This window comes from Phocoena phocoena, chromosome 1 (genome assembly GCF_963924675.1).
Source record: "Phocoena phocoena chromosome 1, mPhoPho1.1, whole genome shotgun sequence".
Lineage (NCBI taxonomy): Eukaryota > Metazoa > Chordata > Mammalia > Artiodactyla > Phocoenidae > Phocoena > Phocoena phocoena.
The window spans coordinates 77,237,567-77,253,145 of NC_089219.1; positions in this window are offsets into that span (position 1 = coordinate 77,237,567).

Below are 15,579 nucleotides of genomic sequence, written 5' to 3' on the forward strand. Positions count from 1 at the left end.
TTAGTTGGAATGGCAAAACCTGCCTTAATGCTGAAAATATAAGGAAGGGGACCTACTTCTTTGGATCTGTTCTTGCCAAACCTTAGAGAGGGAGTGTCGTGATGGTTATGAGCTTGGGCCTTAGAGCTAGACCACCTGAGTTGAACACTAGCTCTGCCACTTCCTAGCTATGAATCTGTGGGCAAGTTACACTCTGGGTGCCTCGGTTTCCTCATGGGCATGGCAGTAAAAATGCCTACTTTCTAGGGCTCCTGTGAGTTAATAGATATGAAGTACTTAGAACAGTGCTTGGTGCATAAAAAGTTCTCAATAAATGTTAGCTACTATTTTTGATTAGATGGTAACTTAGAACTGTTGCAGACATATTATGGATGTAGACTCACAATGTTCACGCTGGGCGGTATAGAAATATCTACTGAAAAAGGGAATTGTGTACATAAACATGATATAGCTCAGGACAGTTATATCTAAATTAGAAGAACAATTCTTATGTGTCTCCTCAGTCTACTAAACCACCCCTTAAGGCAGATCCCTTTTGAAATGGCCCTGAGCCTTCTATATCCAGTTATTGGGGTTCCCAAACCTTGGTGAGTAGTTATTTCTTACATGTAGTCTATTACCTTGCTTCTAAGGGTCATTTTGGCTTCTTCAGATATAACGTAGGCCCTGGTCACTTGTTCCCTAACTTCAGGTGATACACATTAGGGTCTCCGGAGCTCCACTGACCTTCCTTAGAAGGGTAGGAGTCCCAGAATCCCAAAGCCTCTTTTCTAAAATCCTTCTCACAAAATTATTCCTTAATTTCCACTCTCGGGGCCTTTTTATGTCTTTAATGTGAATGACAGATTTCAAGGATTATGCAGTTGGTTCTTCTGTATTTCTCCTTTTGGAAATTTTGCATATGGTCTGGCAATTTCTTTGGAATGCAACATCAATTGTATCTTGGTGCATGAGTCAGAGCTTCCAATTTAACATTGTGTTACATTTATAAACCCATCCTTTGTACCTCATCATGGTACATGGATAGAACATTTATAACTACCCAAGCCTCAGCGTTGATCTGATAGAGTTAGGGGTAAGGAAGGAAGGAAAGTAACATCTATTGAGTTTAACTAATTTGCTCAAGACTCACACAACTAGAAAAAGCAGAGCCAGAGCTCCTGTCCAGATCTGTATGTTCTAAAACCCAGGTTCATTTGCTATATAATGAGGTATTTATGCAAAATCTATCCAAGGAAATGCTTCTTTACATTCCTTCTTCCATAAACTCTCTTGGTTATATTCATCATTCTCTTAAAATACAGTCAAACTATTTTGGGTTTTTGGTAAATATAAGAAAATGTCAAAAATTTAGTCAATTTCTTTCTTCTCACCCATCATCTTTCTTCTACTTCATGAATGAGGCATGGGAAGCTTCCACTTTATAGCCTTTGAGAGCTTTTAAAAAAATTATTAAACTGACGATTTTGGCATTGTCCCAAGATGATGTGTTTATTAATTTGGTTATAAATATTTGAACTCCATACTCTAAATTCAATTTGTCATATAAGAGAAAATCATGTTAATGTGTATTTATGATTTATTTCTTCCCTGATATCAGTGTGAGTTTCAGAAACCAAAACATGGCTTCTTCTTTCTAACCCTAACAGGGAAGACAAAAAGAAGCAGATCTATCTATCAAAATGCCTTAAAACCAGTTTTTGTCCATACCTAGATACATACCTATGAAGCTTTAGAGCACCAAGGAAAACAATGAACTCCTAAGAGATTCAATACAGGAAAAAAACAGGTTACTTTCTGGGGAATGAGAATCAGAAAGGCATTTGATTTCTTATCAGCAACACTGGTTGGTGGAAGACAATGGAATGATGCCTTCAAAGTTCTGATGGAAAATAATTTTGACCATGGAAATCTATATGCAGCCAAAACCTAGTGAAGTAGTGAGGGAGAAAACATATCAAACATGTAATAGTAATAAATTATAGTTGATACTTCTGAAGAAGATAATTGAGAATGAACTCCAGCAAAATGGAAAACATCATGAAGGAGGAAGGTATGAGATCCAGGAAATAATAGCTCTAACCTAGAAAGGCAGAGAGGGAAGTCCCTTGGTGACAGCTGGGCAGTCGCTAAAGAGCAAGCTATCTGGATGGGAGCAGAAATTTAGAGACAGCTGGGTGCATGTCTCAGGAAAGAAAGAGATTGGTCCACAAGTAAAAATATTTATATAATCATGATCATATAAACCCTGTTTATACATTGTAGGTTATTAATTTTTAGAGTCAATCCCTAGACAAACCCACAGAAGGCTTAATTATGATTATAAAAAAGAACATAAATGTTATCAGTTTTGACAATGTAAATATATGAGTAGAGTTGACAGATAATGGGATATGGAATGGGGGCACTGTGGAGGGAAAGGGAAAGATAGAGCCAACAATAATCTTATCAAACATATATAAAGTTGCTAAAATGAGAAATAAACTTTGGCTATATTATTTGACACTACAAACGTAACCAGTAAGAAAATCTAAGCTATAAGTATTAGAAATTGGGAAGATGGAGATAGATAGAGTGGGAGGGGGGAGTGTAAGGGAACTAAATATCATTCATAGCAGGTGTGAATAGTTATTTTTTAAAGCTGATAAAAAGAGAAACAGGGATATAGATAGCCCTGTTAGAATTAAAATAAGCACAAGAGTTCAAAGAGGCATTTCTGGAGCAGCAGGTGATTAAGAGGGGGGTGACTTGGAGCAAACCAAGGACTCCTTAGAAGATCGCCTCTCGTCATCTTCATTATGAGCAGGAGATGTAAACCTACCAGCTGGTTAGCCCAGCCTTAGATGCTACTGAATGTGGGCCAGGCTGGACAGGAACTCTCCAGGTTAATCTTCATGATTTGAATCCAGATAACGGGAAATGGAAACTCATGTTTCTTTCTGACCAGCTATGAAGTTTTAATTCTTATACACCGTTTCCATTTTGCCCTGTCACTCCATGTACCACTTGTTTTACCAACGACTCATATAGTTGACTTTGCTCCTGGAAGAAACTCCTAGAAAAGTTGGAATTTCTCTTTTTATTACACATTTTACTCTGAAGAATGTGTCAGTCAGGGCTAAAGCAATAGTCTCAGGGCAGACAGGCAGTTTGCGCCTGATGACAACATTGTAGCAGAGTATTGCAATCTGCTGATTTCAGAGTGAGTGCACGGCACTGGCTGAAGTCCTGGGCAGCCTGAAGCAGGTGAGACAGGCAAGCGCAGGGTACCTGCCTCATAGCTCAGAGAAGACTATTGGCTGGAAAGCGTTTTCCCTTTGTTCTTCTTTGTTGCTTTAACTGGGTGAAATGTTGCTCATACTGGATTTCTAAGTCTGATAGCCTAAAGCGAGTTTTGGCCAGATGACTTTTATGGACAGTTGTGTTTACTTTGTGAAAGTGGAAGCAACAATAAGAATTATAGGAATTTATAGGTTTTAGCAGTTGTTTAAAATTATTTTTTACAGAATGCATTTGCAAGAGATTAATGTTTAGGAGTGGCTGAAACGCTCAGAGAGCCTCAAACACTTTATGGTATGTTGAGATTGAGACTTTTCAAATGTGCCCAGTTTCTAAATTCTTTGAAGCCCTTCTGAGACCTTCTCTGGAGGAACACTTGGCCCCTGTCAACATGTTTACTATGTGTCCTCCATCATTTGCAAGGTTGGTTCCAATAGTACATCAGGAAATGGGATTCTGGGGCACAGAAGTAATACAGAAGAGTGGACTTGAGAATCACCTATTCAGATTAATCAAACGGGAAGTTAAATCTATGGTCTATATAGTTTGGTAATAAAAGAAACAATATTTCTCCAATCCATCATTTCTCCAATCCATCAAGCTCCTATTCTTCAGACAACTTTCCTCAAGTCCTTGGCAGGATACACCCAAGACTAAGAACTTATAATTCTCCAGCAGGGGAGGAGAGTTCTTGATAATGGGTCTTGTTTTTCACCACCTCATGGACGCTTTTTGGATTCTTCACTTTAAGAGTCTTGGCAAGTATTTGATTGTGTGTCACCATTTTCCTAAATACTGATTCGTTTTCTTTCACTCTGATGGAGTGGTTGCTGAAGATGTGGTTGGGAATCACTACCAAGCATCACTGAGCCTGGGCCCTACAGGGATCCACCTTCATCTCCGCTCGCTTTTCTTCTATTACCTTTGTGAATAGCTCATCTGTAGAAATCCTTCCATGTCCTTCGGTAGACTTGGCACCAAGCAAGATGGAGATTTTCAAGCTCTCCAGCAGCAGAGATTCAGGCTGTCACCCCAGAAGCTGCACCTGGACTGGACCCATTTGTACCGATGACACTGGGTCCTGCACTATCTGCACAGTCCTAAAAATAGCTCTCAATTAACATCGCATTTCAAGGATTGGAAAATTTCCCAGAAGTCCATTCTTTTCTCCTTTTTCTATTTCCTTACATTTTGCAGTAATAATACACAAGCCTGCAGAAAACATGACAGGTAATGAAAAAGTGTAATTAATATAAGCAATGTAAAGCATGTTTTTTTTCTCTGTTGTCCTTGCAGAAAATTGCTGCTTTAAACCAAGCAGGATGTGAAAATGCATAAAACCCCCCTTTAATCTGCTGTGGTTTGTAAATATCTTATGCAAAACAGTTAACTCAACTGTCAGATTTTTTTTTTTTTAATGTAAGTCACATATTCTTGTAAAAAACTTTTTTCCCTGCAGGATAAATTGGCTGATTTGGACAACTCCTTTTGAGGGGGGAGGAATGGAGGTGATGGTAAGGGGTTTCAACAATAAACCTGAAAACAGGAAGAACCTGATTTTTGGATGACAACTTTGTCCATCAGATTCATCTAAACAGCAGTTCAGTGTGCTGTCTCTGTGTACACTCAGTCTTGGTTCAGTACTTGGGAGAAGTAAGCATTCTTGCTACTATTTCACACCAATACACCCCATCCCATTAATTGAAATAAAGTGAGAAAGAGGCCCAGAAGCTGTGGTCTTTGCCGGCGTTCCTCAGACCATTTCGGTTTCCTTATCTGGACCACTAGCAGCATCCAGAGGTGTGTGGCTAGAAGGTCACAACATAATTTCAAAGCTGAAATACAAAACTTTATTCCCAGAACATCTTCCTAGGCTGGAGAAGAAAATGCTTATGATTTGTTTTCATTTGTTCTTTCCTATTTTTTTTTTTCCAACTGCAGCTGACATACATGATTGGTTATTATTTATTTCCAGCTCATTCTGGGTTCTGAAAGTTTCCCCAAGGCACTGGTGTGTGTGAACTTTCAGATTGCACTTGGGAATGGCTGGCCTCATCCCCTCTGCTCCACTGGGATCCCTGGTGAAGGTAGGTTCCCCCATCTGAGAAGCGGTGCCCCTCTCCTGTGGCATTCTGGGAGGCCATTTGGAGTCCCAGATGTAGGAAATGAAATAATCCACGCTTATATGGTCACAAAGTGCCCATCTGGCACCCAGGAACTCTGCATGATAGGAGCACACAGGCGTGAGCTCACTATTGTTATGGCATTTCATAAACAGAGATGCAACCAGCTAGAGAAGGACTTGGGGATGATAGCAATCATTTTCCACTCCCCTCCCTTTCTGCCTGCTACCCTCCAAACACACACACACACACACACACACACACACACACGCACACACCCCTACACACACTCACATACCCCTACACACACACTCACACACTCACACGCACACACATGCCCCTACACACACACTCACACAACCCCCTACACACACCCCTACACACATGCACACACACCCTTATACACACACCCCTACACACACGCACACACACACCCCTTCACACACATGCAGCCCTACACACACGCACACACACGCCCCTACACACACCCCTACACACACACCCACACAACCCCCTACACACACACTCACACAACCCTCTACACACACACCCCTACACACACACACACACCCCTACACACACACACCCCTACACACACATGCACACACACCCCTACACACACACACGCAGCCCTACACACATACACACGCACACACACCCCTTAACCTTTCTAAAACATAAGGGCCAGGGAGAAGAAAGCGGGGGATCTATCCTCCAAAAGGCAACATTTTTTTCCAGAGGGTCTGAAGGAGAAATTTCCATTAACAGCTAAATCCCTCCCCACCACCTCTCCATGCACATTATTGTTTTTATGCCCTGCATCTTAGGACTCACAGGCGAGGGTGTGAAATGTGACCAGTCAACTCTTCGCTAGCTCACTTCTTGTACATCACTCTCAAAATAAGGAAAAGCAGCAGTGGGAGGGATTTCATAAATCACACAACCACTGCACTGCTTTCTAGCCCTGAAACCAAATTCACAGGAGAATCTAGTAACTGACCTCAAAGCTTTTTCTTTAGTTTCATTTTAAGTGTTTGTGCCAAAGTAGGAGCAACAGAAGCTCGGCAAAGGCAGTGTGGGTTGGAGAACAGCTCGGGCTGAGGACACGCGTATGTGAATGAGAAAGGGGTGACTCTCCCCACACAAGCTGGATGTTGACATTCAACCCCAGTTGTAAGAAAGAGCAGGTCAGACCTGGTAACTAAGCCTGCTGGGCAGGGTAACGGTTACACCAGCTCTCCTTTTAATCTGTGGTGCTAACTCTATTACCCTTTAAAAACACAGATTTCTAAGAGACTTGTGTCCAGGGATAAGACTGAGATCCCTAATGGAGCAGGTAACTCAGGACACTGTGAAGAAGTCCAGCGACAAGGACCGGGCTTACATCAAAGACTGGTTAAGTCATGTGCTGATTTGTATTATCCTAGCATTAAAATGAGGGAAAAGAATCACTGTAGACATTTCACTCGATGTTGTTCTGAACTGCAATAAAAAACATCAGGTTGCATTACCCTTCCCAAAGATCACGCTCAGCTCTCTCAGCACTTCCAGCTTCCCAAGGAGACATTTTCAAAGCAGCTAGATTTTTCAGCCCTAGAGAGGAAAACAATCACAGAAACACAAGCAGAGCCCATCCCTGGCCCCTGCTGACCAAACGGCAGGCACTTGGGAGAAACAAGCTGGCTGGAAGGTGTCCCAGCGGAATAGAGGTTCCTGGAGTCCTGAAGGCGAGGGAGGTAAAAAACAAATGGATCTCTCCTAGGGGAACCAGCTCTTTCCTCTCAGGCTCTGCTCTGCCTTCTCAGAGACTGGGATCTGCTTGCTTGCCAATGAAACCAAAGCACCGAGTGGGTAGCACAAGGCGATGTTTGTAAATATGACAAACCATTGCAATATTACAGCTTTTCATTTGGAAAGTCACTTAGGCAAGAAATGATTACTGACCCATGATATGTAAATGACGGGAATGCAGAAATTAGTATTTGGGTCAACTTGTATATTTTTCAACCATGAAATGAAAATCTCAGTGTTCACATTCCAATTCATACATGAAAGCATCAGGGTGCTATTAGTTGTCTATTGTGTTAATTTATTGTTGTCTTAGTTCATGTTTTCAGAGCCACCGTGAGGGTATAGATCTACTTTCTATGCACTAATGTTGCAACTGGAAGAGGGGATGATGCGTCTCTGGGCCAGCTGGTGTCCTGAGGGGGTTCTACTTTAGTTGAGGAGAAAGGAAGTGATTCTGAAGGAGAGGCTAGGGGGATCCTTTTCAAATATTTCAAATATGGCATAAGTCTATCACTTCCCTTTCTTTGAGTTCATAAATCCACAAGAATGTGTTGGACAATTGGGCTACTATGACAAGTTCCTAGGTGCCTTTGGGGACACGAAAAATACCTAAAAGGACCTTTGTCTTCCAGGTTGGAGCAAAAGAGACTCACTGTGGAAAAAATGCAGGAACTCAGAGGGAGAGAGAATTTAGGAAGACTTTTTGGAGGAGGTGACATTTCAGCTGGTTTTGAAGGGTGTTAGAAGTTAAGAGATAAAAGGAAGGAGAAGAGTCATTCCAGGCAGACAGCAAGCGAAAAGTCCCAGAGGATGGAGGTCCCCCTTCACTGAAACAGAAAGTGGCTATCGAAGAGCAAAGGTGTGGGAGAACATACAGAGAAGTCCCCCACAAGGTGGGCCCCTGAAGACCAGTGAGAGTTCCTTCCCAAGTGAGCCTGATGAAGGCCATGGGAAAGCAGTTTGGGCCTACCTAGATTGTGTACAAATGCAGCCAGGATTGGAGCTGGGAGACACTGTGGAAGGAAGGCCAGTTGGGAGGTAGGATTAGCAATTTAAAGTCAGGGAAAGAAGGCCTGGAGCCGGGGTGCTTGTCACATGTGTTAGGAGAAACGGCAGAGGGATGGGCAGGAGAGGGTGGTCTGGGAGACAGGAAATGAAGTGTTAGGGGATGCATCTGAAAGCTGTGTGCAGAGGCAGAGAGTTACTGTCAGCCCTTACGTTCAGTGGTTTTACAGAGCAAAACGCTTACGTGATGCCGAGAGTAAGTGGGCTAAGGAAATAATGACGGTTTTGCCTTCTAATCTAATTAATTGGCTAGAGGGCACTCTGGGTATTTCCACTATGCAACTACATCTCCTCCTCTTGTAACCTCCTACATCATAGCCTCGAGATTGGGTAGTGCTGAGATCTCTGGCTTCATTCAACGTTGGTCCTTGGATCTGGGTGTGCCAGCCCCTTTAAGCACAGGCACTCAGTCAGACCCTTTACCTGGGGGTCTCAAGGTCAGAAGAGATATTCTGCCCGAGAGGTGAACTGAGGGCAGGACAGTTTTGAAAATGTGGGTTAGACCAATAGTTCTCAATGGAGTTTATACTGCCCCCTACAGGGTGCTTTGGAAGTTCCTAGTAACACTTTTCGGAGGTCACCAAACTGGGTGGGAGCCAGGGATGCGAGACATCCTCTGTTCACAGGAGAGTCCAGCACAAGGCAGAATCCTGTAGCATCTCATATGGCTTTTGAGTGTCCTGCCAGGCATTCATGTAGTTAAACCTGTTTATACTTATCTAAGCCTAAAACCTAGCTCCATTTTATATAATTTGTTGCCCAGTTTTAATACACACTAAATTTTCTATGAATTTACAGCTATCATATATATTAAGGAAAGATTATATATATATTTTGGATTTTATTTTATTTATTTATTTTTCATACAGCAGGCTCTTATTAGTTATCCATTTTATACACATCAGTGTATACATGTCAATCCCAATCTCCCAATTCATCCCACCACCACCCCCATCCCCCGCTGCTTTCCCCCCTTGGTGTCCATACGTTTGTTCTCTACATCTGTGTCTCAGTTTCTGCCCTGCAAACCGGTTCATCTGTACCATCTTTCTATATTCCCCATACATGCGTTAATATACGATATTTGTTTTTCTCTTTCTGACTTACTTCACTCTGTATGACAGTCTCTAGGTCCATCCACGTCTCTACAAATGACTCAATTTCATTTCTTCTTATGGCTGAGTAATATTCCATTGTATATATGTACCACATCTTCTTTATCCATTCGTCTGTCAACGGGCATTTAGGTTGCTTCCATGACCTGCCTATTGTAAATAGTGATGCAATGAACATTGGGGTGCATGTGTCTTTTTGAATTATGGTTTTCTCTGGGTATATGCCCAGTAGTGGGATTGCTGGGTCATATAGTAATTCTATTTTTAGTTTTTTAAGGAACCTCCATACTGTTCTCCATAGTGGCTGTTATCAATTTACATTCCCACCAACAGTGCAAGAGGGTTCCCTTTTCTCCACACCCTCTCCAGCATTTGTTGTTTGTAGATTTTCTGATGATGCCCATTCTAACTGGTGTGAGGTGATACCTCACTGTAGTTTTGATTTGCATTTCTCTAATAATTAGTGATGCTGAGCAGCTTTTCATGTGCCTTTTGGCCATCTGTATGTCTTCTTTGGAGAAATGTCTATTTAGGTCTTCTGTCCATTTTCTGATTGGGTTGTTTGTTTGTTTAATATTGAGCTGCATGAGCTGTTTATATATTTTGGAGATTAATCCTTTGTCCGTTGATTCATTTGCAAATATTTTCTCCCAATCTGAGGGTTGTCTTTCCGTCTTGTTTATAGTTTACTTTGCTGTGCAAAAGCTTTTAAGTTTCATTAGGTCCCATTTGTTTATTTTTGTTTCTATTTCCATTACTCTAGGAGGTGGGTCAAAAAAGATCTTGTTGTGATTTATGTCAAAGAGTGTTCTTCCTATATTTTCCACTAAGAGTTTTATAGTGTTTGGTCTTACATTTAGGTCTTCAATCCACTTCGAGTTTATTTTTGTGTATGGTGTTAGGGAATGTTCTAATTTCATTCTTTTACATGTAGCTGTCCAGTTTTCCCAGCACCACTTATTGAAGAGTCTGCCTTTCTCCATTTTATATCCTTGCCTCCTTTGTCATAGATTAGTTTACCATAGGTGTGTGGGTTTATCTCTGGGCTTTCTATCCTGTTCCATTGATCTATAATTCTGTTTTTGTGCCAGTACCATATTGTCTTGATTACTGTAGCTTTGTAGTATAGTCTGAAGTCAGGGAGTCTGAGTCCTCCAGCTCCGTTTTTTTCCCTCAAGAGTGCTTTGGCTATTCCGTGTCTTTTGTGTCTCCAAACAAATTTTAAGATTCTTTGTTCTATTCCTGTAAAAAATGCCATTGGTAATTTGATAGGGATTGCATTGCATATGTAGATTGCTTTGGGTAGTATAGTCATTTTCACAATATTGATTCTTCCAATCCAAGAACATGGCATATCTCTCCATCTGTTTGTGTCACCTTTGATTTCTTTCATCAGTGTCTTATAGTTTTCTGAGTACAGGTCTTTGACCTCCTTAGGTAGGTTTATTCCTAGGTATTTTATTCTTTTTGTTGGTGGTGAATGGGATTGTTTCCTTAATTTCTCTTTCTGATCTTTCATTGTTAGTGTATAGGAATACAAGAGATATCTGTGCATTAATTTTGTATCCTGCTACTTTACCAAATTCATTGATTAGCCCTAGTAGTTTTCTGGTGGCATCTTTAGGATTCTCTATGTATAGTATCATGTCATCTGCAAACACTGACAGTTTTACTTCTTCTTTTCCAATTTGTATTCCTTTTATTTCTTTTTCTTCTCTGATTGCCATAGCTAGGACTTCTAAAACTATGCTGAATAATAATGGTGAGAGTGGACATCTTTGTCTTGTTCCTGATCTTAGAGGAAATGCTTTCAGTTATTCACCATTGAGAATGATGTTTGCTGTGGGTTTGTCGTATATGGTCTCTATTATGTTGAGGTGGGTTCCCTCTATGCCCACTTTCTGGAGAGTTTTTATCATAAATAGGTGTTGAATTTTGTCAAAAGCTTGTTCTGCATCTATTGAGATGATCATATGGCTTTTATTCTTCAGTTTGTTAATATGGTGTATCACATTGATTGATTTGAGTATATTGAAGAATCCTTGCATCTCTGGGATAAATCCCACTTGATCATGGTGTATGATCCTTTTAATATGTTGCTGGATTCTGTTTGCTAGTATTTTGTTGAGGAGTTTTGCACCTATATTCATCAGTGATATTGGTCTATAATTTTCTTTTTTTGTAGTATCTCTGTCTGGTTTTGGTATCAGGGTGATGGTGGCCTTGTAGAATGAGTTTGGGAGTATTTCTTCCTCTGCAATTTTTGGGAAGAGTTTGAGAAGGATGGGTCTCAGCTCTTTTCTAAATGTTTGATAGAATTCACCTGTGAAGCCATCTGGGCCTGGACTTTTGTTTGTTGGAAGATTTTTAATCAGAGTTTCAATTTCGTTACTTGTGATTTGTCTGTTAATATTTTCTATTTCTTCCTGGTCAGTCTTGGAAGGTTATACCTTTCTGCGAATGTGTCCATTTCTTCCAGGTTTTCCATTTTATTGGCATAGAGTTGCTTGTAGTAGTCTCTTATAATTCTTTGTGTTTCTGCCGTGTCTGTTGTAACTTCCTTTTCATTTCTAATTTTATTGATTTGAGTCCTCTCCCTTTTTTCTTGAGGTGTCTGGCTAAAGGCTTATCAATTTTGTTTATCTTCTCAAAGAACCAGTTTTTAGTTTTATTTATCTTTGCTATTATTTTCTTTGTTTCTATTTCACTTATTTCTGCTCTGATCTTTATGATCTTTTACTTCTACTAACTTTGGGTTTTGTTTCTTCTTCTTTCCCTAGTTCCTTTAGGTTAGATTGTTTATTTGAGATTTTTCCTGTTTCTTGAGGTAGGATTGTATTGCTATAAACTTCTCTCTTAGAACTGCTTTTGCTGCATCCCATAGATTTTGGATCGTCATGTTTTCACTGTCATTTGTCTCTAGGTATTTTTTGCTTTCCTCTTTGATTTCTTCAGTGATCTCTTGGTTATTTAGTAACATATTGTTCAGCCTCCAGGTGTTTGTGTTTTTTATGTTTTTTCCCTGTAACTGATTTCTAATCTCATAGCATTGTGGTTGGAAAAGATGCTTGATATGATTTCAGTTTTCTTAAATTTACTGAGACTTGATTTGTGACCCAAGATGTGGTCTATCCTGGAGAATGTTCCATGTGCACTTGAGAAGAAAGTGTAATCTGCTGTTTTTGGATGGAATGTCCTATAAATATCATTGAAGTCTATCTGGTCTATTGTGTCATTTGAAGCTTGTGTTTCCTTATGAATTTTCTGCCTGGATGATCTGTCCATTGGTGTAAGTGAGGTGTTAAAGTTCCCCACTATTTTTGTGTTACTGTCGATTTCCTCTTTTATAGCTGTTAGCATTTGACTTATGTATTGATCATTATGTAATGATCATTATGTAATGTCATTATGTAGTGTCCTTGATCATTATGTAGTGTCATTCTTTGTCTCTTGTAACATTCTTTATTTTAAAGTCTATTTTATCTGGTATGAGTATTGTTACTCCAGCTTTCTTTTGATTTCCCTTTGCATGGAATAGCTTTTTCCATCCCCTTGCTTTCAGTCTGTATGTGTCCTTAAGTCTGAAGTGGGTCTCTTGTAGACAGCATATATATGGGTCTTGTTTTGGTATCCATTCAGCGAGCCTGTGTCTTTTGGTTGGAGCATTTAATCCATTCACATTTAAGGTAATTATCCATATGTACATTCCTATTACCATTTTCTTAATTGTTTTGGGTTTGTTTTTGTAGGTCCTTTTCTTCTCTTTTTCTTCCCACTTAGAGAAGTCCCTTTACCATTTGTGGTAGAGCTGGTTTGGTGGTGCTGAATTCTCTTAGCTTTTGCTTGTCTGTAAAGCTTTTCCTTTCTCTGTCGAATCTGAATCAGATCCTTGCTGGGTAAAGTAATCTTGGTTGTAGGTTCTTCTCTTTCATCACTTTAAATATATCATGCCACTCCCTTCTGGCTTGTAGGGTTTCTGCTGAGAAATCAGCTGTTTCTCAATCTTATGGGAGTTCCCTTGTATGTTTTTCCCTTTTTGCTTTTAATAATTTTTCTTTGTCTTTAATTTTTGTCAGTTTGATTACTATGTGTCTCAGCATGTTTCTCCTTGGGTTTATCCTGCCTGGGACACTCTGCACTTCCTGGACTTGGGTGGCTATTTCCTTTCCCATGTTAGGAAAGTTTTTGACTATAATCTCTTCAAATATTTTCTTGGGTCCTTTCTCTCTCTCTTCTCCTTCTGGGACCCCTCTAATGCAAATGTTGGTGCATTTAATGTTGTACCAGAGGTCTCTTAGGCTGTCTTCATTTGTTTTTATTCTTTATTTTGTTCTGCAGCCGTGAATTCCACCATTCTGTCTTCCAGTTTACTTATCCGATCTTCTGCCTCAGTTATTCTGCTATTGATTCTGTCTAGTGTGTTTTTCATTTCAGTTTTTGTATTGTTCATCTCTGTTTGTTCTTTAATTCTTCTAGGCGTTTGTTCTTTTTTTTTGTGTGTGGTACGTGGGCCTCTCACTGTTGTGGCCTCTCCCATTGCAGAGCACAGGCTCCGGACGTGCAAGCTCAGCGGTCATGGCTCATGGGCCCAGCCGCTCCACGGCATGTGGGATCTTCCCAGACTGGGGCATGAACCCGTGTCCCCTGCATTGGCAGGCAGACTCTCAACCACAGCGCCAGCAGGGAAGCCCTAGGCATTTGTTCTTTAATTCTTCTAGGTCCTTGTTAAACATTTCTTACATCTTCTTGATCTTTGTTTCCATTCTTTTTCCAAGGTCCTGGATCATCTTCACTGCCATTATTCTGAATTCTTTTTTCTGGAAGGTTGCCTATCTCCACTTCATTTTGCTGTTTATCTGGGGTTTTTTCTTGTTCGTTCATCTGGTCCATAGTCCTCTGCCTTTTCATTTTGTCTATCTTTCTGTGAATGTGGTTTTTGTTCCAAAGGCTGCAGGACTGTAGTTCTTCTTGCTTCTGCTGTCTGCCCTCTGGTGGATGAGGCTATCCAAGAGACTTGTGCAAGCTTCCTGATGAGAGGTACTGGTGGTAGATAGAGCTGGTCCTTGGTCTGGTGGGCAGAGCTCAGTAAAACTTTAATCTGCTTGTTGGCTGATAGGTGGGGCTTGGTTCCCTCCCTGTTGGTTGTTTGGTCAGAGGTAACCCAGCACTGGAGCCTACCTGGTTATTTGGTGGGGCTAATGGCAGACACTGGGAGGGCTCATGCCAAAGAGTAATTCCCAGAACTTCTGCTGCCAGTGTCCTTGTCCCTGCAGTGAGCCATAGCCACCCCTTGCCTCTGCAGGAGACTCTCTAACATTAGCAGGTAGGTCTGGTTCAGTCTCCTATGGGGTCACTGCTCCTTCCCCTGGGTCTTGATGTGCACACTACTTTGTGCATGCCCTCCAAGAGTGGAGTCTCTGTTTCCCTCAGTCCTGTCGAAGTCCTGCAGTCAAATCCTGCTAGCCTTCAAAGTTTGATTCTCTAGGAATTCCTCCTCCTGTTGCTGGATCCCCAGGTTGGGAAGCCTGATGTGGGGCTCTGAACCTTCACTCCAGTGGGTGGACTTCTGTGGTATGTGTCCTCCAGTTTGTGAGTCACCCAGCCAGCAGTTATGGGATTTGATTTTATCGTGATTGCACCCCTCCTACCTTCTCACTGTGGCTTCTCCTTTGTCTTTGGATGTGAGGTATCTTTTGTGGTGGGTTCCAGTGTCTCCCTATTGAAGATTGTTCAGCAGTTAGTTGTGATTCTGGTGCTCTCACAAGAGGGAGTGAGCGCACGTCCTTCTACTCCACCATCTTGAACCAGTCGCCTAAGGAAAGATTATATTTTGTTTTGTTCAAAACTTTGCCAAGAATTAGGCACTAAGAAAATCACAGTGCAAGCATTTGATTACTTCTTCAAGCCTTCCATGTGTTAATACACATTATTTTATTATGAATTACTTTCCTTTTGTTTCTCCTTTCTATTATATTTATGGCATTATATTGGTTTTTGAAAAGTATGTGTCTAGGTATATATATATATATATATATATATACACACATATATAATATAATATATATATTATATATAATAATATATTAATATATATATATATAGGCATATGTTTTAAAAAGTATGTGTTTAGGTAATATATGTACATATATAATATAATATAATATATATATTATATACAATAATATATTTATATATATATTATACAA